Source organism: Theropithecus gelada, chromosome 1, assembly GCF_003255815.1.
Source record: "Theropithecus gelada isolate Dixy chromosome 1, Tgel_1.0, whole genome shotgun sequence".
Lineage (NCBI taxonomy): Eukaryota > Metazoa > Chordata > Mammalia > Primates > Cercopithecidae > Theropithecus > Theropithecus gelada.
In genome coordinates this window covers 126231501-126243833 of record NC_037668.1, presented here as the reverse complement: position 1 = coordinate 126243833, position 12333 = coordinate 126231501, and the positions used below count along the sequence as shown (strand labels likewise).

Below are 12333 nucleotides of genomic sequence, written 5' to 3'. Positions count from 1 at the left end.
TTGTAATGTTTTGAGAAAAAGCACTACAATCCAATAAACAAATGTATTTGAATAGTATAGTTTTATTTCTTAGATAAATAATGATAGAAAAGTGTAGTTTCTTTTAAAAAATCAAGATGGTTGTCCTCTAGATATCAGATTCAGTGTGTTAAAATTTTATTTAGATATTGTCTTATAAAATCTAGAAAGAGCCAACATTTTTTTTAACCCACAAGAGAATGTGACACCTCTGAATTACCGAACAATCATTGATCAGCATCTAGCATGCACTCTTAAAGCTCATAATAGCTAACAGGAAGTACTGCTATAGGCTATAGAGTTAGGAATTTAAAAATGTCAGGCAACACTAATAATTCATGCATCCTGGGACCATAAAGCCAGTAGCATGTCAATAATAATGGCATGCTCTTTGGAAAACAGGTAAAATTAAGATGCTAATGTTTTACCTTAAGAGAATACCATAGAACTTTGGTAAAAGAAATCATTTTTCTCTGGCATAGGAGGTTCTGATTTGTATTCTATGGATTTCTACTACTTATTATGCCTCCTGGATATGTATCCAAATACAATTGTCAATATACTGTCAATTGACAAAGTGCCTGACATGGCATAATAGCAAAATGTGTAGGCAATAAAAAGAAATGCACAAAATAAATATCGATAACTGAAGAAATCAAGCATGCCAGAGGATACAAGATATTTCACATTTAGGAAACATTTAAGAAAAGAGGTGACAGACAATGAAGGATACCTTTAGGGAGACCACTTTTTTGTTAAATTTTGATTAGACTTTTTATTTTTTATTTTTATTATTGCAGGATTGCCTATTTTAGAAATAATGCTTACAAGCAAGACTTCAGTTCAAGGCTTAAAAAGCTACTGGGGTCTTCAGAAACTGTTTTGTTTTGCTTTGTTTCATTTTTCTCATGGTCTTCATATTTGAAAGAAGCTTTAAGAAAACAGCTGCATTTGAAGAGAAATGGAATACCGGAAACAGAGAAAAGGGAAATTGTGTTTTATTGAGCGATTTCTTTATTACCACTCTGGGAACCCAAAAGTGACTATGGCTATCAAATAAGTCTACCTCAAGAAAATCTTCAGATCAATCTTTAATGAGAAAGAAAGAAAGAAATAAAGATTGTACACCCAGGTCTTGCTTTATCCACACAATTCTGTCTTTTCCTAACTCATCAATATGCTTGTGGTTCTTAAATTTAGTATTTGAATTAAATGCTCAAGAGCCTTGAATGACATTCACCCTCCCATTAAAAGATATATAGGTCAATTATATGGCATTGATAAAATCCTTGATATGATTTGTGTCCCTTTAACTAATGACATTTCCTCTAACGTGACAAAATCACAACAAAACATAAGAAAAGAGCACCTCATTACAAAGGAACCCACCATACATTATTTAAATCTTTCCCTCTGAGATAGCAAGAGCTAGAATGCATACCGAGTAACTGCTTCTCAACAGGAAATTATTCTTTTTCGTGCAGTTCAGACAACTGATTTCTGACTGGTCATTACAAGAAAAACAAATACCATCTGCAAATAGTAATTAGAATGTAATACTATTTAAGCTTCTGAAAAGAATATAAAATATGTATATAGAAGCTCTGAAGCTAATAAAAATATAATGCAGATTACTTCAAAGCATTTCACGTTTATGTTGCTCAACCACTAATAAAATGAAACAATGTTAAATCAATTTTCTTAAGTCCTATTTAAAAAAAAAATATCTCAGTTGCATCAAGAATAGTTCAGCTCACTTGAAGTTACAGCCTGGTTTAGGAAAATTGCATTTTACTGCTCTTCTATTGATTTTTAGCAAATTTAAAACTGTCACTATCTGCTGATTCTGCTTATCTTTGAATTTAAAATGTCCACAGTATTTACATAGCATTGAAAAATTACTGTTTCAATGTATTGTATTTTTAATGCAGCTCTCTTTTTGTGGTTTATATAGCTAGCTTGCTACCAAGAGGACACTTTGATGTCATCCTCCTTTGTAGCATACAATGAAATCACATTTTTCTTTAATCGGCAATGGCATACTGATTGAAAAGTAAAATCATTTCTCATTTCCTTCCTCTTTTTAAAAAAATGATCATTATCTCACTTGTTTTACATTTTTAGTTTTCAATAAAGCCTATCTGTAGTATTAGTGGGTACTTCATTACTTTAAAAATTATTTTCAAACAAACACAACATCATCTTCAAATTAGCCCAAGCAGAGATATCAATTTCTAGTTTCTTAGCGTACTGATGACTGTTCTACCCCAAGATAAATATATTATTCAGTTTCTGTTACCCATAAAACCACATGACTCAAATGCACATAAAACTCAAATTATAAGCATTTGTTGAACTTCAGTCCCTTCAGTTATGCTTTGTATCCCTATGATTTAGCAAATTATTTATTCAAAAGATGGTCTTGGGAAATGTTTAAATATCTTGGTAAACAATTAATGTGCATCAATCAATATAAAAACAAGCATTTTTCTTAGTTCCGGTTGAATATGCTTCTTTTCCTAAATAGACATTACCAAACAAACGCTATAGATTCAGTTACTAAGCATCTATTAAAACTATAACAACCACGTGTGATGAAAGTCATATCACTCTGGCAAAAATGAAATTTGTATTCTTTGTGCAAATTCATCGTGATTGCAGCTCTCAGTAGTGTAACTGTAGGGGCCTGTAAGTAATTTTATTGTAATCATGAAAATATATATTATAGGGTTATTATCTAGGCACACGTAAGAATTTCCACTTCCCCTGAAACTTGAATTCAACAAACCAGCATTGTGCCTACTAACTGAATTTGTTTTACTCTGAAAGTTTTAAAATTATGTTAAACAAAATAAATATATTTTGTTTGTTTTGTAATATTTTAAACATGAAATCTTCCAGGTCACAGTGCAGATTTGAATTTTTGACTTAGCTATCAATTAAGGAATCAACAGAGATGAAAAGCAAGGAAACTGGAGTTCATTAAAGGCCTTTCATTTACTCATTCATTCCACATTCTTTTCAACTTGTTCATATTATGTGCAGAACACTGTACTACCTTGTGTCTGGTGTTGAGCAAACTTCATACATATTAAGTCAATACAATTAATTAATAAACATTTTCCATACCTATATTTACTCAATTAAAAAGCATTGAAATGAATATCTTAGATGTGGTGTTTACCATCATGAACATAATCACCCCATAGAAACCATTTACCTTCCACAAATCTTAGTTATTTGGACAAAATTGAGCAGTTAGGCCTGCTTCCAAGTTATGCTTATCCTAAGACCGTTCTTCCATTTTCATAGTTACCAGCTTGGTGACAATATAAAAAAAACATAGTAATTGGTAGGATGAAAGCAAAGATCTTTTAACAACTCCAAGACTTTGTTTGAAAGACTCTAAGCGAAACTAATAAACTCCTATTTAGTTTCCAAACATTACAGATTCAAGTTTTCCAAAGTCAATATTGTTTGTAAGAAGGCACGTAAAATGTACATTGAAAAAAATTCACAGAAAAAAATCGTTTTTACTATATTTGATGAATTATAAAGGTCTACTTCTGCATGATTTTATAATTATTTCTTAATTATAATTTTCATACCTTCTTTGAGATTTTTTTAAACTCTCAACTTACCCACATCATTTTACATTTGATAAAAATGAAATATTGGAAATGTTATTATACATTAATCTAAGTGCCTCAATTATTGATAATACTTATATGAATCAAGTTATCAAATGTATCAAAATTTGTCACCCAGGAGTAAGAGATGGCATGTTCTAGTATATGGGAGCAGTTTGATAGTGTTTTTTTTGTGCATTTCAGATGGGATACATTTGTTAATGAAGGATACTCCTTTTTCCACTACCAAGGGCTGAGTTTATTTTTTCATAATAAGATTCTTGTAATTATAAATATAATATAATATAATTTTATGCAATTTTGAAAAATTTTAGAAGTGTAAAGAAATTTACAAGAACAGACTGGTCATAGTCTCTCCTTGATAGCTGTTATACATTTTAAATACAGTTAGATAGAAAAATAGAAATAGCTACAAATACAGATATGCACACATACAGAGATACAATTCTTCCTAAAATTATGTGATTCTTTTTTAAAGATTATTTTCAATGTTCAGTTTTCATTGATTTAATTTCCCACATTATGAATTTCCCATGATTTCCCATGTTATGAATAATCTTATAATTTTTAATTATTTGTAATATCTTTTCCTCATATGGGTATACTACAAATTATTTACCCAATTCCATTTTGTTAGTTATTCCCATATTTTAATATTACAGATGTCACTGTCATCAACACCTTGCAATACACTTTTAGTCAGTATTCTAGTTTTTCGTTATGATATATTCCCACAAATGAAATGTATTGTCTCAGATGATACAAACATTTTAAGCTTTTCAAGATGCTTTTTAGAGAGTTTATCAATTAATTGCCACTATTCATATTTTAAAATGTTGATTGTATGGTATTTATATCAACTGTGTGTTCCAATTTCAGCAAAATATTGCTAACTTGATAGCTGGGAAATGGCATCACGTGTTGTTTAAATGTGCAACGCCTATCAGCTAGGGAGGAAATCAGAGCTGCATTAAAGATAGGGACTCATAGCAGATGGTGGGGTCTTGCAGGTGACCTGGCCTGGCTATAATTTGTCACTTATAAATGTATAACTAGACTTCCAGAGGGAGCTCAGGGCAACTCTGGGAATTTTACAGAGCACATGCTTTGGACTTGACCTCCAAAACCCATGAACTCTCTTGGGATAGAAAAAAGAGCTTCCCACGTGCATAGACCAGGACAGAATTCCTTTCTGTCCACATCTTTAAAATATAGACATCATATTAAAATATACTCATAAATTTATAGACGAAGAAGATTCCTCAGTAGACAACTAGAGACATAAAGTAATCTATTCATATTGTAGAAATCATTTTTAGATGTAATAGTGATAATTATCTTTGCAACATGACATTCAGTCAAACTAGTAGTTTTCTGAGTAATTGCTGAATTATTTGGAAGGAATTTCAGGCAATAGTTTAAAAGAAAAAGCCTTATCTTAATATGACTTTGCTTTATGTCACTTTCTGTGTAGAAACTAGTAAACGCTTATAGCAATATTACTAACCATTAGATCAGAAAATTATTTTGACTTTTCTACTTTTTATTGAACAATAATTTGGTTATTATTCCATATGTTGAGGTATTAGCAGAAGTTAATTGATGAATGGATCTACATTCCTGACATTAAATTTTGTGATTTAAACGGATATCACCTTAATGAAAGATCATTTACACTAATTCCATATGATGCCAAAATAAATTAATTCAAATTGGTTATCAAGTTACAGAGAAAACCTTGGACCTACAAAGTTCATGGGAAATGTAGTGTTGTAATTAGCTGATATTTGAAATCAAGAATCTAGAAAAAATTAGCAAGTTCTAATTGAAAAAATAAATAGACTGTAATTCAGAAAATGTATGTAATTACTACTTGGTAAGAGACTGTTGCATAAAGAATCATAAATCACAAACAATGTAAATAATGTAATTTATTTCAACTCAAAATTATAAAATGGCTTGGTAATAAACATTATTTGCAAATGTTATATAAAAACTATTTTATAAATTTATTCATAGGTAAAATTTTTTGTGCATGTGTGGCATCTGGAAATTTATTCTCTAGACAGACTTTCAGGGATTGCACATAAACAGAAAGGCTTTTCTCCCAAATCTTCTACTGCTCAGGATTTATTTAATGATTAATTTGGACAGATCTGTGGGTCCTGGTGGCTTACACCTGTATTTCCAGCTCTCTGGGAGGCTGAGGTCAGAGGATTGCTTGAGGCCAGGAGTTCAAGGCTACAGTGAGCTATGATCGTATCTTTGTTCTCCAGCCTAGGTGACAGAGCCAGACCCTGTCTCTAAAATTAAACAACAACAACAACTAAAACATAAAAATCTGAGAATAATTTCCAGTTAATAAGTGACATAGCAACAATGTGCCTTATTTATTTTCCCCAAAACTTGGAATAATAATAGTGTATATTTCCTATGTTTTTAATAATTTCTAGACATTTTACTATGCTTGAATCAATTCAATGTTTGTAATAAAAGTCTCATAATAGTGAATACGTTGATATATTTAAAATATTCTCTGTACAATTATTGAGGATCATTAGAAATGTCATGTGAGAGACAACACATTCTTGGAACCAACAGTTTCTCTAAAACTTCCTAGGACTTTTAAGAGAATGATAAACTTCAAATGTACTTCAATAAGTTCCTCAGAAAAGATTTGATGTTGAACAGTCTTCTCTAACTCATTTCAAGTACAAGAGCTACCATTAAGAAATCTGAGACAAATAGTTACACACTGGTTATTTTTCTGTAATTGTGATCCAATTTCACATTGCTTTTAAGGCCACAAAAACTCAAAGCGTATTCCTGATACATGATCTCAATCTCCAACAGATGAGACTGGCCCTCATGAGTACATACTGTAATGAGACTATCTTCAAAATTGAAGTGATTGTGAAAGTATGAACAGGATCATGTGTCAGAAAATATACAAAGGATTATTAATAAAGCAAAATGAAAATAGGAATCAATTGCTTAAGTGTCACAGGTTACTGACATCACAATGATGACATAAAACTTCTTTTAGGCTTCATTTTTGTTTCTAAAATATTTTGAAAGAAATACAATTGATCTAATCTATCATGGCGAGACAGACTCATGATCCTTTTCCTCTGGAAAACAAGGCAGGCTTTTTTTTCCCCTTTTTTAAAATTTTCCACTATTGGACACTATTTCCAAAGTTTAAGGGTGATAGAACAAGTGGAATAGCTTTCATTTTATAGTCATGTCAACACTACCCAATCGTGGTTGTAGAGCTGGTTATTCTTTATCTTCTCTTACACTCTTGGGGCCCTCTGCCTTCCAAGACATAAAAAGAGAAAATGAAGTCTCATTGTAGTAGAAAGATTAAAGCTACATATAACAATTTCTAGACAGGAAGAATTGTTAAATTTTGAACACACTAAGGGAGACTAAGAAATCAATCTCTTTTTCTCCTTCTTGCCTTTCTAATTCCTTTAAAGACATTCCTTTCTAAAGTTAAATTGCTTGACATGCTGCATTCTGTTTTAGTGATTGTCATTATGCCCAAGTTAGATGAGAAACATTAAGCATTGTATTTTAAACTCTAAAAGAAAACATGCTTAAGACAAAATTTATCAGTTACATAGGTATACAATCTTATTTCTTTCCCTCAAACCATGAATAATTAGCTTACATAGGTAAAATTGCTCAGGAATTTAATTTACTACTTGCAACCCCAAATTTTTCATCGACAATTTCAGGTAAAAGGAAAAACCCAACTCAGTACAAACAGGTTCACATTTGCTAGTTGCTTTTACTTGAGACTTAAAGCACAAATACTTGCCTGACATCAACATAGACATTGAAAACAATCTATTTCAATAGAAAGCTAAGATACAATACAAACTACGGAAATACTTTCTGCTAAACTTTAAGGCTCAAGAAAACTTCAAAAAAAAAAAAAAAAAACCAAACACACAGCATTGTGTGTGTGTGCGCATGTGTGTGCAAATATATCACAATTTATTTGTCCATTTTCCTGTCAATGAGCATTAGGGTTGGCATTATTTTGCTATTACAAGTAGTACTGCTAAAAATATTATTGTACATATCTTCTGGTGCATGTCTTCTTATACACGCACATGCATACACATAGATATGCACATATCTTGAGGAGGAATTTCTGGATTGTAGAATGTGTGAAAATTTGGCTTTACAAGACAATATTGAATTATTTTTGAAAACACTTGTGTCAATTTACACTACCACTAACAATTTGTAGTAGAATGATTTATCCACATTGTCTCTAACACTTGCTATTGTCAGCCTTCTTTTTGGGATGGGAGGAAGGGTATTATTCTCTCTTTATTACTAATATGCGTTATTTGAAATCAAACACAGAGCTTTCCAATTGGCATGCTAATATATCCCAATGTTTCCAAACAGGCTGCAGGTTTGCCAACAACAGTGATTCCTGCAGTCCTCAGAGCTTAGGCGTGGGGCCCTGCCTTTTGCTTTCAATGTCTGCTGGGCAAACCCTTCTCTTTTACCCCAGTGTGTACACAAATACTATTTTCAATGACTGCCATAATATGGAAATATTTAAGAAAACCTACTGTACAATATACATGTTGGATGGTAGTGTTGATGGTAGTGTTGGAAATTATCCAAATTACAGTGATAAATACGTAAATGTGGGGCTTATAAAACCCCTGGAAGCAAAAGAGATAACTTCTCTTTTTAATCTACCAGTTTAAAAAATATGTTTGTGTTTGATGAAGTCATTTTCCAAGGATATCAGGGAAATGTGACCAATAAAAGAAACTGTAAGATGCTCTAAGTCTCTTAAATTTATAACATGGTGATTAGTGAAAATATCCCTCTCTCCAATAAATAAGAGACAAAGGATATTTATTTTGATATCCCAGCTTTCTATTTTTAAAAGTCAATTGCACCACCCCAGGGACATTTAAACCACTGTTAATAAAGACCATTTTTCTCTGTTTTATTTTGCAACTATAGGTATGGGTGAAATTTTGGACCCAAAATTAAGATAGTTTTTTCTTTTGCTTTTCTTTAGGGCTGTTGTGTATGTAAGAGTTCATGTTTCCTAATTTACATTTAGCGACCAGTGCGTTTCTTGTAGTCCTTGGAAACAATCTCACAGAAATCACCATGGCATTCTTGGCTCTTGAAAATTCTTCAGTTTTCTAACGCATACACACTTATAAAACTTTTTTCCTGAAAAGAAAAAACAGAATAAAAAACAAAACAAATAAAAAACCTCACACACATGCTTATTATTTTGTTTTCAGTTTGCATGTGCAAAGTTCTATTTTTAAATGTAGCTTATTTCAATATGGTCTTGTCCTGTCCTTGGATTTAATTTAGTAGACTTTGTCTTTGAATGAATTTTCTTATGAAAATGTAGCAATTTTACTGTATGTATGCACAAAATCTGTTCTTTAAAATGGGAATAGTTTTATAGAGAAATGAAATGTCAAGAAATCTAATTCTTGACCTTATGATGAAGGAGTTTTTATAAAAAGTAGTAGTAGAAAACGTTGCCTTTCTCGGGGTCATCATTATCACTCACCACATTTCATAAAAATATTAGGTGTTCTAAAAAGTTGACAAAGTTTAAAAAAATTCTCTGTTACCATAAGTGCATATTTATAAGTTATCTTACTTATCTCAGAACTCTCTCTCTTAGTGTGCTGTTTGATGCAGATAAATTGCACAGTAATTTTAATGTGTAAGTATTAAATGCCAGGCACCATAATATATAACACTGTCTTATATGTCATTTTTTCACAACCTGTGGGATAGGGACTATTATCCCAATTTTACAGCTGATAAAATTGAGTCTCAGGTAGGTTAAGTAATTTATTCATGGTTCAATAGTTAATAAGTGGAGCTAAAATTTAGTTACTCTGATTTCCAAAGCCCACAATTATCCCCACTTGACCATCTTACCTCCAGAGCTTGAAATATGTGTGGGTTTCTCAAAATGAGCACAAAAATGCCCAGTTCAAAAGATAAATATAAGAAATGCAATGTCATTGTACTTAAAACGATGCGGACATTTACGTCAGAGGCTCAAGGCTAGATCTAGAATGAACCTTGGCCAATGACATATATGGATCTCACAAGGTGAGAAGTAGTGTCTGATAATCTGAACTCACCTGTTACACCTTCAGAGGACATAGGATACTTTTGGAGTTTCCAGCCAGACTGAAAAACTCAGACACTTTTTTTTTCTTTTGAGACAGGGTCTTGCTCTGTTTCCCAGGCTGAAGTGCAGTGGCGCAATCATAGCTCACTGTAACCTCTAACTCCTGGGCTCAAGTGATCTTCCTGCCTCAGCCCCCTGAGTAGCAGGGACTACAGGCGTGTGCCAGCACATGTCCAGCTAAAATTTTTATTTTTTTGTAGAGATGAGGTCTTCCTAAGTTGCCCAGGTTGACACTTATTTTTTAACAAGGATAATGATGGGACTTTGAGGATGATCATTTTTAGTTTGCATAAGAGTCAAGTGGCTATGAAAATAACTCTTAACCACCGGTGAGTCCTAGAGACAAGTGTGGTGAGTATAGACAAACCAATTGAACAAAAGCAGAGACTATGTGTGTTTAGCCATTGCTATATCCCCAACACCTAGAACTGTACCTGGCACATAGTAGGTATTTAATAAATAGTTGTTAAAAGATTAAACTCGGGGATTAGAGCAAGATTCTCATTAGAATCCTTAAAAATTGGTCATAACTCTCTAGATCTGATGACACTTGGACTCAGTCATTTACCCCCAAATCCCTCCTATCTGCACTAGTTAAATCTCAAATCACTCACCTGCTTCTACACATTTATAAACTATGACCTCCACTGGAATCATAGCACCCAAAACTTCATGGACGGGAATTGAGGGTCACATAGTCCAGCCTCCCACATTGAGTAGCCATCTAGCCCCCAAATATTAACTACTACTCTAAGAGCTCTTTCCCAAATCTCCCTGAACAAATTATAGCAATTATTTTAGAAAAGAAAGATTCTCAGGTCTTCCTTTGGAAATTCTGACTCCAAAAATCTTTTATTTTAAAAACGCATCTCAGGTAATTTTTATGCACAGGCATCTGTGAGAAATGCTTTTCTACACTACCCATCTCCATTTTCAGAGAGCTCCAATAGAAATTTCTATGAACAAATTCCCCTGCATATACTTTGGTACAAGTGGGCTACTGGAGTCACCTTCATTTGTTCAATCAAACAGCATTTATTCAGCTTATTTAATGAACACTATCCAAGATACTTGGGGGACAGAAATGAAAAGATGGGGAGACCTGTCATACATATGGTACTATGTCTATGCAAAATGACATTGGAATATAGATTCACGGTGGAATGCAGGGCAGGCATGGGAGAATTCTGAGAATGAGTGTGACATAAGCAGATTTTAGTCTGGAAAGATCACTGAGGAGTGATGTCGGCATAGTGAGGTGGTGATTTTTATGTCAAGTAGCTAGTACGAAGGCTATTTCTGTTGTCCAACCAAGAAAGAATGAAAACATGCACCAGGACAAAGGCAAGTGAGATAGAGAGAAGAATTACTCAAGATCCTTTTCATCTGGTTTCAACAAATGAGGATATTCAACTAAGACAATTCGATTGAAAAATATATTTACCAGAAAATAAGTAGATGTCAGCGAGTATGAAACATTGGTCAGTCATCCCATTCACTCCTTCAAAAATATTAATCAAGCACATGTATTTGTTTGGTGCTGAGTTAGAGATACAAAAATGTACACAATGAATAAGATACAATTCCTGCTTGTTAAGGGTCCACTTTTAGCAAGAGAATTAGAATTATGCAGGGACAATTATTATAATATAGTATTTAAAAGAAAGGCTGTAATATTGCTATTAAAATGCACCATCAAATTAGAGAGGGGGTGCACTTAATGTTTTAGAGAACATTTATGTAGGGACATAATGAATAAGTAATTTTTAGAAATAACAGTGATTTATTGAAGTCTCATGCAAATTATGGGATGTTTTCATATACTGATTTATAGTTTCTTTTTGGAAAGGAGTTACGGGTGGCAGGGAGATATTATTGGTCACAAAAGACAGGACAACGGATGCAACTTCAACAGTAAGATTAAAATTAAATTCATAAAAAACACAGAAGACCTCCCAGAATATTATTTATAAAAATCATCATGTTGTGAACCAAACTTCTATTTAAATTGCTTTTCCATATTACCCTGGTGAGACTTCCTACTTAATGAAATATCTGGCAAGGAAGATTTGGGGAACATTTATCCAAAATGCCAGAACTGCTTTCCACTTTGCTCAAATGTTAGCAAGAATCTTTGAAAGTGGCAACACATTTTCCAGACATCATTGTCAAATTTCCCCTAAAGGAGAAGTGTGAGTAGATAGTAAGAGAACCATGAATCAGATTGTCAATGCCAGGCTTATGCTACTAAGTTTCCAGGAACATGGTTCTAACTTTGCAGTCACTTTTCCATTTTAGGATTGAATTCTATTTTTCAAATTAATTTTTTACAAATGTTAATCTTATGTGACCCTTTCATTCATCAAAGTGTATCATTCATTCTACCTCTTAATTGTATGTATATGAGGAATTAAAGTAATTTAAATATTAGCCAATTTAACACAAAAG

General features: G+C 32.6%; 1 long non-coding RNA gene across 1 annotated transcript in view; it reads left to right on the top strand.

Moving 5' to 3' along the window:
* The window catches only part of LOC112636258, a 62662-nt gene that overhangs the window by 39486 nt on the left and 10843 nt on the right, over positions 1-12333 (top strand). The window lies entirely within an intron of this gene.